The sequence below is a fragment of the Mesocricetus auratus genome, unplaced genomic scaffold (assembly GCF_017639785.1).
Source record: "Mesocricetus auratus isolate SY011 unplaced genomic scaffold, BCM_Maur_2.0 Super-Scaffold_100003, whole genome shotgun sequence".
Classification (NCBI taxonomy): Eukaryota; Metazoa; Chordata; class Mammalia; order Rodentia; family Cricetidae; genus Mesocricetus; species Mesocricetus auratus.
The window spans coordinates 50,034,098-50,055,073 of NW_024429188.1; the positions used below are offsets into that span (position 1 = coordinate 50,034,098).

The 20,976-nt window shown below is 41.3% G+C and overlaps 1 long non-coding RNA gene across 11 annotated transcripts in view; it reads right to left on the reverse strand.

The window, feature by feature from the left end:
- LOC106022575 overlaps positions 1–20,976 on the reverse strand; it is a 54,585-nt gene that overhangs the window by 15,272 nt on the left and 18,337 nt on the right. For 9 of the 11 annotated variants that reach the window (XR_005876799.1, XR_005876793.1, XR_005876795.1 and 6 more), the window contains 2 exons: positions 19,907–20,067; positions 12,984–13,057 (listed from right to left, as the gene is read on the reverse strand). This is a non-coding gene — a long non-coding RNA (uncharacterized LOC106022575). Of the gene's footprint in view, positions 1–11,715; positions 11,731–12,983; positions 13,058–19,889; positions 20,068–20,976 lie in introns of all 11 variants that reach the window. The other 2 variants (XR_005876802.1, XR_005876794.1) reach the window with 2 other exon arrangements.

Below are 20,976 nucleotides of genomic sequence, written 5' to 3' on the forward strand. Positions count from 1 at the left end.
TATGTGTTTTTGCACATATCTACATGGATGCTTGTGTAGAGGGCAGGTCTTCCTTTATCATTCTAGATCCTCCAAAACACTTGGTATGACAATCCTTCCACCAGCAGGAAGTAGCCAGATAGGGCCAAGCATGCTCTTGTTTTGTGTTAATACTAATGTCTACTTAATTGATCATTTGATTATGATAAAAAGGCCTTGAGTTTATCATTTGACCAGGAGGTAAACGGATGGTTCCAAAAGGGCGGGGATACTGCATATCAGGCAGAATTGTATCTGAACTAGCCTAGATAGCACATTCTTAGAAGATAGTCAGTGACTGTCAGGAATCCCAAAACTTTAAGGATTAATTTGCACTTGTGATACAGTGACCTACTACTGCTGGCTACTTACATGGCTTTGGTCAAATTGCACATATTACTGTACAATTCTGATTGCTTTTTTGGTATAATTTCAAGCACTTCAATTGGAACATCTTAGAGGTAGAATAAACATGAGACCTAGAAGAGAATATACTATAACTATGTCCTTCTAAGTTATGATATTTATTTCAAGGCAAAGAACAATGAAGACAAAGGGAACTTGGACATTACAAAGGTAGACAAGTGGAAAAATAAATACAGAAATTCTACCCACACTCTAAAATACAGGGGGAAATTATTTATTTATACTATTGAACTTTCTACGAAGTAGTTCCCCTCTGTTCAAGGCTCCTAATACAGGTACTGCCAGGCATCCTACTAGGACATATTTTGTTAGCCCTAAGCTGGAAAATATGCTAGTTCCAGGATATCTCATGTGGAAGTGCTGACACCATCTTCAAAAATAGGTAAAAAGAACCTCCTTACTATGTGCTAACAGTTCACATTCTCTTCAGAGACACGGTCATGTCTACCTGTGGTATTGGGACCAAACATTTCTCAAAAATCCTTGGGGAAGCTGCTCAACAGGCTACTGTTATTATGTTCATCTTTCTATGGCATTAATAACTCAAATAATAAACTCCTTAGTTACTAGTAATCTTGGTTTCCTCTTTTACACTGAGCCCTTTGAAAACAGACATAACTGAATATTATGTGAGGAATACAATTCACTCCAGTCATCAATAATCCACCTTTCTTGGTATTATCACAAACTTTATGTGAGTACATGGAAGACAAGGACACTACTATATTCAGGCTCATTCCTCCCAATATCAAGAGACGTATCTTTCATTACAAATCTTTTCATTAACAACCTTAAGGTTAATAATGTCCACAAGCTCCTTTTTGGAAATAAAACTATCAAACTATCTTGTCCACAGAGAATGTTAAACTACTTTCAAATCCAAGCTCGAACCTGTCATTCAGAATACATACTACTTCATTAATTTAAAAGGGAAACACAGATAATAGCATTTTAATGAACAATTCTTGGTTCTCACCTCACAGAAATGAGTGAAAACTACAGCTATGACAAAGAGTCCTTCTCTAGTTTCTTTTTTTTTTTTTTTTTTTTTTGGTTTTTCGAGACAGGGTTTCTCTGTGGCTTTGGAGGCTGTACTGGAACTCACTTGGTAGTCCAGGCTGGTCTCGAACTCACAGAGATCCGCCTGCCTCTGCCTCCCGAGTGCTGGGATTAAAGGCGTGCGCCACCAACGCCCGGCCCTTCTCTAGTTTCTTGACAAGGGAAACTTGGGAGATGATCTAGCAAAAACAAGGTTAGGATTTCATGCTCATGACACCTGTAGCACCAGGCTGGACAGGTATACTGAACTCACGAGTAAGGGGCTTTTCTTTCTTTTTGGTTTTTCGAGACAGGGTTTCTCTGTATTGCTTTGGAGATTGTCCTGGAGCTCCCTCTGTAGACCAGGCTGGCCTCGAGAGTAGGGGAATTTTCATATTATTTAAATAAGTAAGGTGAGCTGGTAAGATTGTTCACTGGGCAAATGCACGAGCTGCCAAGTTTGATCTGTAGAATCCACATGGTGAAAAGAACTGACCCACTAATTTATCCTCTAACCTCTATGTAACACAGACACACAAAAAGTAAATGTAGGTGGCGCACGCCTTTAATCCCAGCACTCGGGAGGCAGAGGCAGGCGGATCTCTGTGAGTTCGAGGCCAGCCTGGTCTACAAATGACGAAACAAATATCAAAGAACAATTAATCCAATCAATAAGCTAGGAACACATGAATGCTGGGTTTTTGATGGTTCACAATTAAGGTTATCTCACCTATCACTCAGGTACGAGAGAGGAGGGGGGAGTTGGGAGAAGATTATACTAAACTGTTGAAGTAGGGAAATTAAGAACTATGAAGAAGAATACTCCTAAAACAGACGAAGACACATAAGGAATTGTATTGTATAAGTGTGCACAAGAATCTCCTAACATACAATTACACACATTACATGAGGAAGAGAATAATATAAACCAGTGAGTCTAGATAGTGCCCTGGAAGTAAACGATGCGCCGGGCGGTGGTGGTGCATGCCTTTAATCCTAGCACTCGGGAGGCAGAATTAGGTGAATGTATTTATGTGACTGTCTATATTTACCAAGGATCATAATACCTTTTAATATATTGATTCTATGTATCGAAATATCATATATTGTTTTTTGATAACAAGTACTTAGAATTTCTTTTGCTAAAAGGAATGGCTCATATGTTCGTTCACCTTGGTCCAGGTCACCCAGGAGAGAAGCCTAAAACTTTGCCTTTAGTTTCTGTTTTCTTCCTTTTGCATTAGATAGATGGCTGATGATAATCATCCAAGCCTATCTAAAACCGGAGACGCCTAACCTATCTTATCTCCAAGTGTGAGAGGCAGAAAGATAAAACTAAGGAATTTCATTGTCAGCTTTTCTAATACCCTCTGCCAGATCACTGAAAGGTGCCTCAAAGTCTGTCTCAGGTCTTTGTCCTGAGAGCTAGATCACCCCATGACAAAACTCACCTTAACTAGCAACTCAAACAATGAATCAACAGTCCTCCCAACATTGATTGTTAAGCAATGAGGCCTTGATAAGAAATTCAAAGCAACCCAGTGGAATCAGAAGGTCAGCGCATGGGAAGGAACACAGTTATGCACATATCTAAAGATAGCTACACGGCTCCTTTGAACTGTGAAACTATTAACAACCCCAAAAGAATTTAAATTTCCCCAGGAATCTCATGCTGGGGGAAAGAAAAACTGAAGTACTTGTTGTTAGATAAGATTAAATGGCCTCCTAGGAAGGGGGTCTCACAGTTGACAAAATTTAAATCAACATATGTATATCCTAGAATTTTTGTTTTCTCCTTTCATTTTTTTTGACGGGGGGTGTTTTTGAGATAGGAACTCAGATATTAATTGTTGTCCTCCCTAAGTAAACTAGGCTGGCATTAAACCCCATCTGACTGAATGCTGGTACTACAAAGCATGCATATGCAGTGCTTGGAACCGTCGCCGACCCATAGCTTTTATCCCCGAGCTATGTCCCTAGCCTCTTCTTTTATATTTTATTTTTTCCATAAAACTGTGTCACTACTACAGAAAAGAGGGCGAGAAAGAAAGAGTTTTCTCTCCCGGGTTTGGCCAAACTGTAAATAGGTCCATTTTCCCCTACTGATTGGACTTGGCTGGTGCGGGGGTGGGGGTGGGGGGAGCGCGGCGGGGCGGCGCAGGGGGGGGGGGGTGGGCCCGAGAAGCAGAGCTGTGGCTGCTTCGGTGCAGGCTTCAGGAGCAGTAGTATCAGGGGTTGGCAGTAGTGTGCCGGGGACTCGTGGAGGCGAAGCCCAAGACAGGGAGTGGATCGCTGTCACCAAGCTAGGCCACCACCTAGTTAAGGACATGAAGATCAAGTCCCTGGACTCAATCTGCCTGTTCTCCCTGCCCGTTAAGTAATCAGAGATTACTGACATTTTCCTGGGTGCATTCCTAAAGGATAAGGTTCTAAATATCATAATAGTCCAGAAGCAGAACTCAGGTTGGCCAGCGGACCAGGTTCAAGCCATTTGTTAATATTGGGGCCTACAATGGTCATGCTGCTCCAACGAGATAGCCACTGCCATCCAAGGAGCCATCATCTTAGCCAAGCTTTTCCATTGTCCCTGTGCAGAGATGGTACATGGGGAACAGGATTGGCAAGCCCCTCACTGTTCCACGCAAAGTGACAGGTTTCTGGGTTCACTGAGAGACTGTGCTTCAATTATAAGGCAGTAAGAACCTGAGGAAGATAACTAATATCAATAAACAGACTCACACAGAGAAACACAAATACATGATCACATACCATACACACCATAGAAAAATTTAAAAGCCTTAAGCAGCTGGGTAAGTAACATGAAAAAGTAAAACTGCTTAGCACACAATATAAGCATAAAACATCCTTTTTAAGTGGGACTCCAGGGAATCCCCTCAGCAGAAAAAGCTCTTATAACATATCTTTTCTTGCTTGCTTCACCGTCTTCCGACCCCATATTGTGCTAGTTCAAACCCAGGGCTTCAGTTAGTGGGCAAGTACCCTAGTAGTTGAAGCTCAATTCTTCGCCATAGAAATTTAGACATACTTTATAATATTTTGGAAGAACGTTAATAAGCAAAACAAAAACAAAACAAAACAAAAACCCTAGATTTTGCCTGGCATGTCAAATGGATATAATCCCAGAACTTGGGAGGAACACGAAGGAGGATCAGGAGTTCAGAGCCATCTTGATGACACAGTAAATTCAAGACCAGTGTGGGTTACATTAGTTACCCTCTCAACTTAGATTTTCAGCCAAAAAAAGTCTTAATGTTTTTATTGTAATTATGCATATGTGGGTGGTGGGGGGAATAGGCACACATGTGTATGTGAGTACAGGGAGCTATGGACCCCAAAGGTATTGAATCCTATGGAACTGAAGTGATAGCCAGTTGTGAAACACCCCATATGGGTGCTGGGACCAAACTACTCAGGTCCCCTGTAAGAATAGTATGCACTCTTAATCATGAAACTATCTCTGCAGCCCAAAAATGTTCATTTTTAGATGTTCACATAATTTTAAAGAAATATTATATTGCTAAGGTCTACAGGGAATATTAGTATGTTCATGTCATTATATTCAGTATCTAGCAAAGTAGTTTAACCACAGTAAGGAAAACAAACCAAAGACACACAAACATACAGGTAGGACAAACAAAATGTACAACAATATTTATTCTTAGTTACCAAATGAGGACTACTGTTTTCCTGTTTTATGTACAAATAATGATATAATCTTTCCTAGATTATTTCATTCTAGAATACCAAAATTGTGGTCCAGTTCTGAACTCTGCCCATAGTAACCTGCCAGGCCTCAAGCTAAATTGAACACAAATTGTTCTACATACCCTTATTTTGTAACATAAGAATGCAGTAACTTGACAATAATACAATTACAAAGAAGCAGAAACTGTAAGATTATTAAAGCATTTATAAACATACTCTTTAAGCACTAAAAAAAACACAACAAAAATATACTTTAAAGCTACCCCAAGTTTCCTTGAGGAGAGCAAGAAATTCTGGCAATCCTAGGTTGGCATTTCCAGACAATTCAATAGTACCAGTACTAGTCTAGCCCTTCCCTTTAGATGCATTTGGCACATTAGGTTGGTCAGGATCTCAAACACTGTCCCATCCTCTTAGAATCACTTATCCCTTGGCATTGAGTAAACGCTATGATAAATTAAAGGACAACAAAGGAAAAACAAGCAGTGTTTCAAGGAAAGGGAAGGGTGTGAATACCAGAAACCATCTCACACATGTACCCCCATCTGGATCCTGAGGGCATTTGCAACTGAAACCCCTGAAACAGAGGATGGGAGAAGTCAGTTTTTAACTGCACAATCGAAACCGTATGAAATAAGCAGAGTCATCATCAGGTAAACCAAGGTAAATTGAACAGGGCAATTTAAAGGAGGAGAAAGATGCATTGCAAGCCATGTGGGCCTAAACTAACTAGAAAGCATAAGAAGGCAAAACATGAGAAAGAAGCAATAGGAAAGCTAGCCAAAAATATTAACTAGAGAAAATCAGACCTGGATGGGAAAGCTGGAACCTAGTAAGAGGCATACAATAGAAACATTAAGCAGAGAGATGGGGTAGCTGAGTGCGCTACATGAGCAGCATAGGGCAGCAGGAACATATACTCCCAATACTCAGTTGGGACCAATCTTGCATCCCTAAGTGGCATTACCAGATTCAGTTACCAATATACCTGTGACTGCATGTTATCCTAGTCACTATTACCTCTCTATGGCGGGACTGCCAAGAGCTATCATTAGCTGAGCTCAGCAGAGAGGTTTTATCGAAGAATCAATAGAAAGAAGGAAAACGAAGCTCATAATGGTTCATGTCTGTAAATCCCATTCAGGACGCAGAGGCAGGTGGCTTCTCCTGAGTTTCAGACCAGCGTGGGAGATGGCGTAAAAGAAGAAATAAAGTAAAACAAGGTGGGATAACCTCTCATTGGGAACATAGTTTAAAGAATTGATTAGGAAGTTCTAGAGAATCATCTTTTTTCTGAAATTTTGGAAGTCTTACTTACTAAGGTGTGCATAGTGGCACACATCTATAATCCCAGCACCCAGAAGGCACAGACAGAATGACTGAGAGGTGGAGGCCAGCAGAAGTTTCGCTGTGATTTTCAGGGCAGACAAGGATATAGAGAGAGGCGAGGCCTTAGAAAGAGAAAACAAAGATGGAAAGCAAAGAAGAAAAGGAGGAAAAAGAAAAAAAGAGCCTCTTGTGGCTGAAGAAATAGATGGTTCAGAAGTTAAGAGCACTGGCCACACTTCCAGAGCTCCTGAGTTCAGTTCCCAGAAGCACGGTGGCTCACAACCATCTGTAGTGAGATCTGGTGCCCTCTTCTGGTGTGCATGCATACATGCAGGCAGAACACAGTATACGCAATAAGCAGATACTGAGCAAGTGCTATACCAGTTCAATTTAGACTCGTTTTCTCATAGTCCTAAAGAACATGGAACAAAAACCCTAGCTTTTACCATGGAAGGAAGGAGGAAGAGAAAGGAGAAGAGTAAGCAAACTGGGTGAACATGCATTACCAGTATCCCACCCGAGATGACCACTCAGACAGTTTGTGATTAATTGAAATTCTTTATTCCAGGATAATGGAACTAAACTCAAGTATTTGGGCACCCAATAATAGCCCCCAGTGTTCACAGCACAAGGTTATTGAAAGCAAAATCCACATCTCAGTGGGCAGCTACAGGGGAGAGGTCACAAAGCAGTCATTAAGATAAGCAGTTACCTGGAGGGGATCCTGCATAGGAATGCATAGTTTAATAGTTACAAAGATAAGCAGTTACCAGGAGGGGTCCGGCAGTCATGCAGTTTAACAGTCATTAAGATAAACAGTTACCTGGAGGGGATCCTGAACCGGCAGGCAGTTTAAAAGAAGCTAAGATAAGCAGATACCAGGAGGGGGTCCTGCATAGGCATGCGGCAGATGAACAGACACTAAGATAAGCAGACACCTGGAGGGGGTCCTGAACCCTGCAGGCAGTTTAACAGAAGCTAAGATAAGCAGATACCGGGAGGGGGTCCTGCATAGGCATGTGCAGATGAACAGTCACTAAGATAAGCAGACACCTGGAGGGGGTCCTGAATGGGCGGGCAGGCAGTTTAAACCGAAGGTAAGATAAGTTAGCTAGGACATCCTGACCTTGGGTTTCTAGAATACAGTTGAGCAGTTTTCCATGGGGCTCTCCATCACGGAAATCAAATTCTATTTAAACCTGGAATGGCCTCAGCAGGAATACAAGATGGAGGAATCTTTTTACTGTCTTGTCCAGTCACATATGTGTAATGCCAGCATCCCAGCACGAAGGAGACTAAGGACGTCTAGGGCTATAGATTAGTGTTAGGCTAGCCTGGTCGAACCCTATCTAAAACAAAGCAAAATAAAACACAATTTATGCTCTCTAGAGTCTTTGAGAGACTTGGAAATTTCTGCACAAGAAGTTTTAAACCCATCTAATCAAATTTATATCAGTTTAGAACTAAATAAACAGTATCACTCATACCCATGCCCAAATTCTAAGGAAACTTGAAAAAACAATCAAACAAGTGTGGCTAAGAAAGCATTCTTGTGCCTAACTATGTATACTCCAAACTCACAACTGGTCAGATAGTGCCCTCCAAAAGGGTCAGATTCAAGGACATTAGGACATGTACCATAAGTTGGTCAACAGTCTAAGGTTTGTCATGATATGAAGGTTTTCCACAAACAAGGGCAAAATGCCAAACTTCTATATAAATTTAAAATTGTGGGGGGAAAAAAGGTTTGGAATATAGCTCAGTGGTAGAACAATTGTCTAGCATGTGTGAAACTCTAGGTTCAATCCCTAGCACCACTTAATGAATAAATACACAAGTTAGGTATGGTGGTATATACTTATAATCTCATATTTGGGAGGCAGAGACACCAGGCACCGGATTGGAAGGGTAGCCTTATGTACAATAGCAACTTTGATGGCAACTTGTGTTACAGGATGCTATGTCTCAAAACAATAGACAAAAAAACAAAGAAACAAAAGTCAGCTAATGGAGTAATGGAAACATTAAAAAAAATACTACACTCCATGGAAGAATCATGACAGAGTAAAGATAAAGTTATGAACCAATTTGAAAAGAGATGACTCAAGAGCATAAGCAGAAACTATTCATCTGCAGTAGGGTAAACAGGATAAGGAAGTCAGTCAGCAGGAGAAAGCAAGAAAATGCTGGGAGAACAGGGTTGCAGAGTTATCTATGAGACTGTGAGGTCCAAAGACAGCCACATGATACCACTACAAGACTGGGTTGCCTTTCAAGGGTTTTTTTTTTTGTTTTCTTTTGTTTTTTACGAGACAGGGTTTCTCTGTATTGTTTGAGGCTGTCGGTCCAGCCCGGCCTCGAACTCATAGCGATCTGCCTGCCTCTGCCTCCCGAGTGCTGGGATTAAAGGCGTGCGCCACCACAGCCCAGCGCCTTTCAAGTTTTAAAACAATTAAATAACATAGGTTAGACTTACATAAACTGAACTATTTTAGAATGAAGCAATTTTGATTTATACATAGGGAGAAAAGATATTCACGTATAACAAACAATAGTTGAAAAGGTCCTAGACCTGAGAAATAGGAACTGTGACACCTAGTCTCAGGAGACACCACAACCCATGAGAAATCAAATTGAACAACTGAAGAGCAATAAGAGCTAAAGCACAGTGTATACAGAGAAAGGTGAAGGTAGCAAGAAGGCCATGTCCACAGATAACAAAAGCTCAAGTTAGAAGTGAAGGGAAAGTCTTAAGGAGATTGGAGGTTAAAGAGAAGGTATGAGAGCACTTGTCTGCAGTAGAAGCAGGGTGACATGTACAGAGAACCAGACACAGTCATGATCCTACACGAGGCACAACTTTTAGGCACTTAAGACTGTTCTTACGATGAAATGCGGATTGAGAGAAATACCCTTTCAAATGGTGATAGCTAATTTCAATTTTTAATCACTCCTGGACAGATGGAACATTAATTGAGGAATTGTCGCCATTAGATAGGCCTGTGGCCGTATCTGAGGGAAATTTCGTGATTGCTGAGCGATGCAGAAGGCGCTACCCCATTATAAGGAGGCCATTTCTAAGGAGGTGAGCCTGGGCTGTATCAGAAAGATGGCTGAGAAAAGCAGGGGAACAAGCCAGTTAGCATTCTTCCATGATCTCTTCGTTTCCTACCTCCAGGTTCCTGCCTTGACTTCAGTCTATGACAAGTTCTTATTTTTCTTTCTTTCTTTTTTTTTTTTTTTTTGGTCAGTGTTAATCACTGTAAGAGTAAGCAAACTAGGGCCAAAGGAATGTAGCTACTTAGAATTATACAGAAGTAATGAATCCCTTATACAGCATATCACATGATACTAATGACACAGGAAGTAGTGGAGTTCGCTAATTAATACCTGTGTTCGCTGAAATGAAAAAACCTGTGATATGGAAACAGGTCATCAGCAAAAAACTGGAGGGAAAAAACGGAGTAGATAAAAGCATCCTAGTTGAGCATGGTAACACCTCTAATCCTGGTTGAGTCTGAACACTCACAATAGTTTGGAGTCCACCTGAACTACTCAGTGAGTTCTAGGCCTCAGCTAAAGAACCAGAGCCTCAGAAAAGAAAACAAACAATTAAACAAAACAAACAAGCAAAAAACCTTCAACATTTTACAAAGGAGGGGCTGGAGAGATGCCTTATCAGTTAGGAGCACTTTCTGTTCTTACAAAGGACTCCAGTTCTAAGTGTCTAACACCCCACTTCTGACATTCTCTGGGCACTACCCACGTGATACTCTTACATACATGCAGGCAAAACAGTCATAGAAAATAAATGAATCTTTAAAAGTTATAGCAGAAGATTAGAGTCATGATCATTGAAAACATAAATGAGTCATGACCGTTAAAAACAAATACAGAAGTTATAAGAGAAAAAAGTAATAAAACGGGCATTGGCAAATGGCAGCCCCCACACAAATACAGTTCACGTGGTTATGTTTTGCCTATATGTTTTCATGCACCAACAGCAGAACCCATATAGCTCAGAAAAATGAAAGTATTATCATACCCAATATGAAAACTTTGCAAAGCTGAGCACACAATCAGAGAAAGAAGAACTGGGAGAATAGTACATTATGTTAGAAGCACAACACTGGAAGGAGATTCTGAAACTCAGTACTACTGAAATCCTCACAGGTACCTACCTGTAAGTGCACCTCCTAGCCCTGAAAGCTAGACATTAAGAAAATGGGGGCTGGAGAGAGCTCAGAAGGCAACAGCGCTAGTAATCAGTTCTTGCAAAGGACTTGAGTAAATTCCCAGCACCCACAGGAAGAAGGTATACAACCATATATAGCTCCAGTTCTAAGAAATCCAATGCCTTCTTCTGCCTTCCACATGTACCAGACACACATGAGATGTGCACACATATATGTAGGCAAACCACTAATACATATTAAATAAACTTTTTAAAAAGGAAAATGAAGCTGGGCAGTGGGGGCACATGCCTTTAATCCCAGAGTAAGTTTCAGGACAGCCAGGGATTCAGAGACACTCTGTCTCAAAAAACCAAACCAAATAATAATAATAATAATAATAATAATAATAATAATAATAAATAAGAACATTATTTACCACATACCAGAAATAAGACACAAAACATGGCACAAATTTATAATTCCTGTCATGGCGGTGGGGGTTAAATTAGGAGGATCACAAATTCAAAGACTGCCTGGGTTATAGTAGAGTGAGTTTAATAATAGCTTGTACAATGAGTTTAATAATAATCTGGGCAACCCATTTTGAGATCTCATCTCAAAATAAAATGTTAAAAGAGTATAAATATATATGAAGGCTAGGGATATAGCTGTTGGTGTGTGCTTGCCTTGTACATATGAGTCACGGTGTTACATCCCCAGAACCACTTTAAAAAAATGGTGGCCTGGCCTTTAATGTAGAAGTAGGAATGAGAAGTTCAAGGTCATCCTAGGCTACACAGTGAGTTTAAGGCCAGCATGGTCTATGTAAGATCCTGTTTCTTGGGGTAGGAAAGTGAATAGGTGAATAGGTTCAAAATATATAAAATTCCAAAACAATTAAAATAACATTTAAAAATTTCAAAGCAACATCAAAAATTATAAAAATAAATGGATTCTAAATTATAAACTACAGGAAATTAGGCATATTATTAGCGTCACATACCTGTAATCCTAGTACCTGGAAGGATAAGGCAGGAGGATTGTTAATTTGAGGTTGGACTGCAGTATGTAGCAAAACATTTTCTTAATTAAAAAAGGAAAACAAGCAAACAAAAACACTAAATATACAGGTTATAAGTCACAAAGAAAAATGATAGTTGATTGGGCTGGAGAGATGGCTCAGAGTTTAAGAGCACTGGCTGCTCTTCCAGAGGTCCTGAGTTCAATTCCCAGCAACCACATGGTGGCTCACAACCATCTATAATGAGATCTGGTGCCCTCTTCTGGAGTGCAGACAGAACACTGTATATGTAATAAATAAATCTTAAAAAAAAAAAGCCAAAAAAATAGCCAAAAGAAAAATGATACTTGAAATAGCTCCATTTGTAGGGTAGGTCAGACAAAATATCTGAAACATGAGAAAATAAATTTCAAAATGGGGCTAAGCCTAGTGGATCAAGCCTTAATCCCAGCCTTTAGGAGACTAAGACAAGAGAATTGCCATGAGTTTGTGGCCAGCATGGAATACATACTCAGACCCCAGAGGCCCTAGGCTAAGATACTTTGTATGAAAAACATGAATCAAATCAAACTAATTTATTGTCTCCCAAGCTATTTTCCATCCCATGTCAAAATAATAAAGTCTGGTCTACAGACAGCGCTAGGACAGCCAGGGCTACACAGAGAAAATCTGTCTTGAAAAAATGAAACCAACTAACCAAACAAAAGAAACTCAAATTATCTAACATATTTGAGACCATGGGCTCCATTCCTTGCACGGCAAAAGTAAAGGAGGACGAGAGAGATGGCTCAGTGGGTAAAGCCACTACTTACTAGTCATGTAAAATGATGGATTTGACTGGACCTATCTCTAACACCAGCCCCTGAAAGTGAGATGGAAAGTGGACAGTAAAACTGCCCTGAAGCTGCCAGAAAAACTAGGCAGGAGTGCACAGGAGCAAAACTGAGGACAAGAAAATAGCCCAAACAAAAGAAACTGCCTCAGTAAGAGAGAAGGAAAAAATACACTCTTGAAAGTTGTCCTTTTTCTGCTGAACACTATTGAATACAACAAATACTACAAAATAGCCAAAGGGAAAAAGAGTGGTTATTTTTTTCTTTCCTCCCCCCTTCCTTCCTTTGGGGGGGGTGGATGAGTGTAACTATGCAGTCCTGCCTGGATCCTCCTGGCTCAGCCTCCCCTGTGGTGGCATTACAGGCATGAGTCACTACACCAGCAAAATGTTTCTCCCACAGTCAATAATCACTTACCTAACAGAGTGAGATACCTGTTCCTTTGTCCACGGCTCCTGAGATATTCAGGGAAGCATTAACTCCTCAGAAATCTGAAATAGTCAAATGTGAGGATTGGCATAGTAAATCAAAGACAATGTTCCTAACTTAACTATTAGGACAGTGCTATAACCAAAGAAAAAAGTATGTATAATAAAATGTCCCCCACTGGCTGATGTGTTTGAATACTGGGTACCCAGCCAGGGGTGATTTGGTGGTAGTAGCAGTGTCCTAGCTGGGAGAAGTGGGAGAGTGGAAGAAAATCTTGGAGGGAAATAGTCCAGACTTACTATTTCTTGATTTTCTGCTTCAAGATGCAAAAAATAGTAGCCAAAGGTTGGCACAGCAGTAGACGAAGCATCAACCCATCCCCACTATGATGGACTTTATTTTCTGAAACTGTAAGTCAAACAAATCCTTCCATGGACTCGCAAGATGCCTCAGTGCATAAAAGTACTTGCTTTCAATGCTAAGCATTAAACTCCCATCCTCGGAACTTATATGGTAGAAGAAGAGAACCAATTTCCAACTCCACATATAAACCATGGAATGTACATGTTCACACAAAAATAAATGAAAAAAAAATCAAGATCCTTCCTCCCTTAAACTGTTCCCATCAGGTATTATTGTCAAAATAATAAGGCAGGTAGGGGTGGAAATATCGCTCAGTGGTTCAGCACTTATCTGAAAAAGAATACTAATCAGGGCAAAACCTCATCTAAACCGTTATCCTATTGGACTGATTCAGAGGCATCTCACAGTGCCTGTAACATAGTTCCTCACTGTGTTGTTTTCTTTTTATTGAAGATTGTTATAGGGCTGTAAGAAAATAAATGATGAAGCTGTAAGAGCAAAATGATGAGAGTAGTAGGCCAATGGTGGTGCACGCCTTTAATCCCAGCACTCGGGAGAGAGGCAGGCGGATCTCTGTTAAAGACCAGCCTGTTTGAAAAACCAAAAATAAAGAAAAAATAAGAAGATCAGAGTACATAGAAAACACTTAGCATGAGTTTCTTATATACTTACTAAAAAAGATTAGAATGTCCAGTTCACTTGCATAGATTAAAATTGGAATGATACAAAGATTGACATGTCTGCTGATCAAGAAAATACAAATATACAAATTCTCAAAATACTTCATATTTATACAAGTAAGTGAAGATGGCTTGGGATGCAACTCAACTGGTATAGTGCTTGGCTAACACACACTAAGGCCCTGGAATTCATCACCAGTACCACATAACTCAGGCAGTGGAAGCGGGAGTATCCAAAATTCAAACCATCTTCAACTATACAGCTGAAGTCAAGGACAGGACAAATATAGTCTCAGGACTCAGAAGATGGAAGAGATAGGAGCATCAGGGCATTCAGAGTCAATCTAGGTTAAGTAGGGACTTTAGGGACACTACTGAGAGACTATCTCAAAAACAAAAAGGAACACAGGACTAGGAATAGGATTATCTCAGAAGTAAGAATTACCTATCATGAATGAGGATGTAGATTCAATTTCTATTACCAAGGGAGTAGGGGTGGGTTCAGACAAAAACCAGCCAGGTGGTCGTGACACATCTTTAATCCCAGCGCTTGGGAGGTACAGGCATCATGAGGCTCTCTGTGAGTTCATGGCTAGCCTGGTCTATAGAGCTAATTCTATGACAGGTTCCAAAGCTACAGAGAAACCCTGTCTGGAAAAATAGAAAACAAACAAGAATCAAAAAACAAAGCAAAACAAAACTCATTTTTATTTCAAGATTAAGTAAGTAGGTTCAAGGCTGGAGAAACAATTCAGCAGTTGAGACCTACATGGCAGCTAATCAGCTGTAACTCCAGTTTAGCATATCCAAGGCCATCTTCTGGCTTTGTTAGGTACTGCATACATGTCTTAGATACTACATGCAGGCAAAACACTCTTACACATAAAATAAAAAGAAATCTTTTCCAAAAGAAAAAAAAAAAAGGAAGAGAAAGAAAAAGAAGGCAGAAGAAAATTCACAAGGCCTCAATCAATCGAGACAAAGAACTGCAGCTAAGTAAAGGGATGCTGAGAGCAGGGCTAAAGTCTTCCACGTTAAGATACATTCATTTAATATCTAAGCCAAACTGTCAGTCCTGAAAACATACACATGAGCAGTTTGTACTTAGGAACACACACACACACACACACACACACACACACACACACACACACACACACACACACACACACACCCCAGTTAAAGAAATAGAGGCAGGACAGTGGTGGCTCATAACTTCGGGGGCACAGGCATTCGGATCTGTGAGTTTGAGGCCAACCTGGTCTACAAAGCAAGGTCCATGAAAGCCAGGGTTTTTATGCTGAGAAACAGTCTCAGGAAAAAAACAAAAAACAGACAACAACAACAAAAACTCTCCAAAACCCACAAACCCTGAAAAGGCTGGGAAGTGGTAGCAAACACCTTTTATCCCACTACTCAGGAAGCAGGGTCAGGCAGAGGCCAACCTGGTACACAGAACAAGTTTTAGCATAGTCAGAGCCACACACAGAGAAACCCTGTGTCAAAAAACAAAAATGAAAAAAAAAGGCATAAATTAGAAGGAAGGCCGTAGAAATGAAAGCAAAAAATGAGTGTGGTGGCCCTCCACTAGCCATTACTTACAGAGCTGATTGGATACAGCAGGAACATTTGCCATTTACAAACAACCTGGGCAAATAACAAGATGGGACCACAAAAGAAAACAAATAACTCAGGTGGCTCAGTGGTTAAGGGGTCTGGCTAATCTTCCAAAGTATTCAAGGTTTGATGCACAGCACCCACAGGCATCTGCAACTCCAATTCCAAATGATCAGATACATACTTTTTACCCTCCCTGTGCACCAGGCATGCACATGGCACACATACATATGTGTGCAAAACACTCATACACATAATAAGTGAGACACTGTGTTTAAAAAAGCAAAATTAAAAAGATAATAAAAATAAAAATAATGACAGAGGTAGTATAGAAGAGAAACTGCTATGAAGGACGTTAGCAAGAAGAACAGTACTCTGTTGCTCACTGAGCCTGGGAGGGGAGGCATTCCTACATAGACTGCCCAATATGCTGGGGAAGGACAAAGGCAGTTATATAGGAACAAATCAAAACTTGCTTTCTGACTCGTGATCCCGGTAGGCAGTTCACTTTTACACATGAACTGTATATTTTCTAAAGAATTCAAGGAATTATACAGCAACATTCAAGGTTTAATGCATGTTTATTAAAGGCCAAATACCTGACGCATATTTGTGTGTGTATGTGTGTGTGTGTGTGTGTGTGTGTATGTATGTATATATGTATGTGGTATACCTATATGTATGTATATGCATGCATGGAAGGATTCAGGCATTATGCGGGCCTGTCCCTGTCACCTGGCAGAATGCACTCAGGCAGTACTCTGGTCAGCCCAGGGTTCCATGACTACTAGTCTACACGCAGATACAAAGGACTCCCGTAAAAGACAGACCCCTACCCACTTATCTCTTTTCCTGCTCTCTCTCCTGCTGTTGCCCTGGGGCACCCAGGACTTTTCCTGTCTTTCCTTTCCCCTCCCCTCCCCTTTCAAATAAAAACATCTCACTAAGCTCTGTCTGCCTGGCACATTTGTCCCTCACCTGCCATGGAATCCTTCAAAGTCCGCCAGGCACTTTATCATATCATTGGTGGACATGACTCGGCAGGTTTCCCCGGCATTTCCTCCTGCTGTTGGCAGTCTGAGAAATGGCGGGACCCTGTAAACTTCAACTTGGCCACTTTTCCAACTAAGGATCTCTGGATTCTTCCATCCCCACCACCACCACGCCTGGTAAGCCTGGCTCTTTCTCTCTACCTCTGCCATACTTCCATGAGTTAGGACTTGTATCCAGACCGTTGTCTCTTCGTTCTGGCCTGGTAAAATACCTCCATACAGGGTGACCACGCATATTTAGAGCTCTGGGAGCCCTGGTCCAATTTGTCTCTGATGCACCACAAAATCAGACTATGCCTCTCCTATGTGATCCTCCCTTAGTCTCTGGGATGCTGGAGATTATAGGCAGATGCCAGGGGCTCACAGATAGCGTCTGCTCAGGATGTTCTGAGAGTTTTTTATATTTACCCACCAATAAGGTTTTCAGGTATTATACCCTAGCACTGTCCATACCAATTGGTTCATTTGTTTCTCAGCCACATAAGGGTCTCTTGTTTTCTTGTTTTGTTTTGAGACAGGGTTTCTCTGTGGCTTTGGAGGCTGTCCTGGAACTAGCACTTGTAAACCAGGCTGGTCTCGAACTCACAGAGATCCGCCTGCCTCTGCCTCCCGATCTCTTGGGTTCTATAACCTAGCACCGTCCACACTGACTGGATCATTCGTCGTTTCTGAGACCTATGTGGGTCTTTTTGGATGTTGTTTCCCTTGGACTCTAGTGTCCTATTGGCTTCATGTATCTTTCTGCCTCACTTTTGGGAAATAAGCCAACAAAATTATATCTCAAAACTTTATGGGATCTTTCTAACTTCTGACAGTAACCTGTTTAAGGCAGCTGCTATCTTGACCGAAAGCAACCATGCAGCCTAGCTGGTGGTCCGCCCAGCCTGGACTGTAATAAATCAACCAGCTACCCCAGGATGTGGCAGTACCCCAGCTTTCTCAGGTCCCCTAAAGATAGTTGACAACCCCCAGGTCAGCAGGAAGTAGTCTTGTGAATCTGAGGCCCTTATTCCCTTACCCGCCACACCTAACTCCTTTCTAATAATAAAGGTGAGAATGTAAGAATTCAGTCATTATGCTGGCTTGTCCCTGTCACCATGCACTCAGGCAGTACCCTGGTCAACCCAGGGTTCCATGACTACTAGTCTGCACCAGATGCAAAGGACGACTTTTAAAGATGGACCCCTGCCCACTTATACTCTCTTTTCCCCACTCTCCCCCTGCTGTTGCCCTGGGGCAGACAGGACTTTCCTGTTTCCCCCTTCTCTTCTATCCTCTCTGTCTCTGTGACTCTTTGCCTCTTTTCTCTTTCCTTCCCCCTCCCTCCCCTTTCTAATAAAACTTCTCACTAAGCTGTGTCTGCCTGGCATATTTGTCCCCTACTGCAGTCACCCTTGCCTGCCATGGAATCTGCCAGGGTCCCCCATGCAAGAGTCCTACTCCATTATTCTCTACCTTATTCTTTGAGACAGGGTCTCTTACTGAACCTGAAGCAAACTTGGAGGTAGCAATCCCCACTGATCCTTGTGTCTCTCTCACCATTAACTGGGGTTACATGCTCTCATGGCCATGTCAGGCTTCGTTTTTAGATTTTATTTGTGTGTGTGTGTGTGTGTGTGTGTGTGTGTGTGTGTGTAGTTGGGCATGTGAGTCCATGGCGGTGAGAAAAGGTTACTAGATCCCCTGGAGTTGGAGTCATAGATGGCCTAACATGGATACCAGGACCAAGTTCTCATCCATTGCAAGAGCAGCAAGCATTTTTAACCTGCTGAGCCATCTCTCTAGTGCCCACACCTAGCTTTTTATGTAGACGCTGAGGACTGAAACTGCATAGCAAGTGTTCTTATCCAGTGAGCCATTTCCCTAGTTCCCAAAATTCTAACATTTGAAACTATAAAAGTAGGGCTATTGTATAGTGGTAGAGTGCTTATCTAGCATGCCTAAGGTTTTGGGTCCACACCCCAGTACTGCCAACAAAAAATTAAAAGAAAATGTCAAGATATCAAACCTTGTGACAAAGGTCTGTAATTGCCTTTAATTTCAACTACTTGGGAAGTTGAAAAAGGAAAAAAACAAGCTTAAGTTTGCTGGGGCTACAGAGTGAATTTAATACCAGCCTGGACAATTAAGTGACATCTCAGTCTCAAAATAAAAATTAACTAACTAAATAAATGGGTCACTGGTACAGTACCAGAGTCTGGTACCATGCAAAAGGTACCAGAGTCGATCTCTAGTACCACAAAAAAACAAAAATAAAAACAAACAAGCAAAAAACCACATTTGAGAAACTGAAATAACTGGGCACACTTTTAATCCCAGCACTTAAAGGGAAAGGCAGTCAAATTTCTTCAAGTTCAAGGCCAGCATGGTCTACAAAATAAGTTCTAGGACACCAGGTGTTTCACAGAGAAACCCTGTTTCAAAACACCAAAACAAAAACTTAATAGAAAATGGGGCAGGGGTTGGCAGGAGGTGCTGAAAAGATGACTCAGTGGTTAGATTCCCAGCACCAAAGTGATGGCTGAGAACTGTCTGTAACTCCACTCTACCATACATGCATGTAGTATCGGCACAGATGCAAGCAAAAACCCATACACATAAAATAAAAATAATTTCTAAGGACAGTGAGAGGGCTGTGGGTGTAGCTCAGTGGTTAGACATGCACATGAGCACCGATTTGGTCTTCAGCATTCTGGGAATGGTGGAGTGGCACTGGAACTAAGTTCAGTGAGAGGCTGTTTGCCTAACATGTGTTTGAAGATCTAGGATCAACATCCAGAACCACTGTGGGTGCTTAACATGAGGTCCTGTGTTAAATCATCAGCATGAGGGAGAAAATGGCAATGTGAACTATGCTTTTAAGGCCTAATTTAATTCTAACTAATCAGAAACCTGATTGTGGTTAGTACCCTTACTATCACCAGAGACTAACAACTTAAAAGAGGGGAAGGAAGGTTTTGACTCACAGTTTCAAAAGTTTCAGTCCATGGCCAACTGGCCCTGTTCCCTTCAGCCTATGGCAAGGAAGATCATCATGACAAAGAATATAAGGTAAAGTTCCAGGAGACCCAGGGCTACAGAGAAGCCTGGTCTCAACACCCCCCTCCCCAAAAGAAATGGCATTTCTAAGAGTCTCCCTAACCAGAAGTGAGATCAAAGTCAGCCTTTATTTTCCTACTTACCTTACTTACTGCGTTACCTTTATCACTGAGGGGAGAACCCTTCTCTTCTCTTTTGAGGTCACTCATTCATAGGATCTGGCAAACTCTACAACCTTTTTTCAAAGATACCTTCCCGAGGCAGAGATACAGGTCAGTGGTAGAGCAGTTGTTTAGTATGTCCATGATCCTGGGCTTGAGTCTAGCCAAAAGAAGAGCAACAAAAAGATTGTCAGCCGGGGCTGGAGAGATGGCTCAGAGGTTAAGAGCACTGGCTGCTCTTCCAGAGGTTCTGAGTTCAATTCCCAGCAACCACATGGTGGCTCACAACCAGTAATGAGATCTGGTGCCCTCTTCTGGCGTGCAGACATATATGGAGGCATGATGTTGTCATAATAAATAAATAAATCTTTAAAAAAAAAAAAAGATTGTCAGCCACTATCCACGATTTCCCACACTCAGCTAGATCAGCTATCATTTCATAAAGAGGCAATGGCAGGTATTAACAGTGGCAGAGATGGACTAGTGAATAGCTGTAATCCCAGCACTCAGGAGGTAGTAAAGGGATTGCCAACTTTGAGACTATGCTGGACTAAAGTTCCAGGTTAACCTGGACTACAGGGACCCTGTCAAATTTTTAAATGAAACAGAAAAAAAAAAACCAGTAGAAAGAAGAGAGGAAAACACAAGATACAATTTTCTTGTTACTGTAGCCTACGATGGCCTCAATCCTGCTGGGTTTATACCCACTCTGCTTGGCTAACTTCATTCAATGCAATTTCGTATCATGGAGGGGGAAATCCTGCTGGGTGGTGGAACATGCCTTTTATTCCAGCACTCCGCAAACAGGCATATGGATCTCTGAGTTCAAGGACAGCTTGGTCCACAGAGTGAATTCCAGGACAGCCAGAGATACAGAGAAAGCTTGTCTTGAAAAATCAAAACAGACAAATTTAAAAAAGGGGGGAGAATGATGATAATCTAATATAACATTTATAATACATTATACATTTAGTATTCAGCCCATTATCCTACCTCACAAAAAGGAATATATCTTAAGGGCAGGGCCTTGTTAATATCTAGAATAATATTGGGCACTTAGTAAGTACTT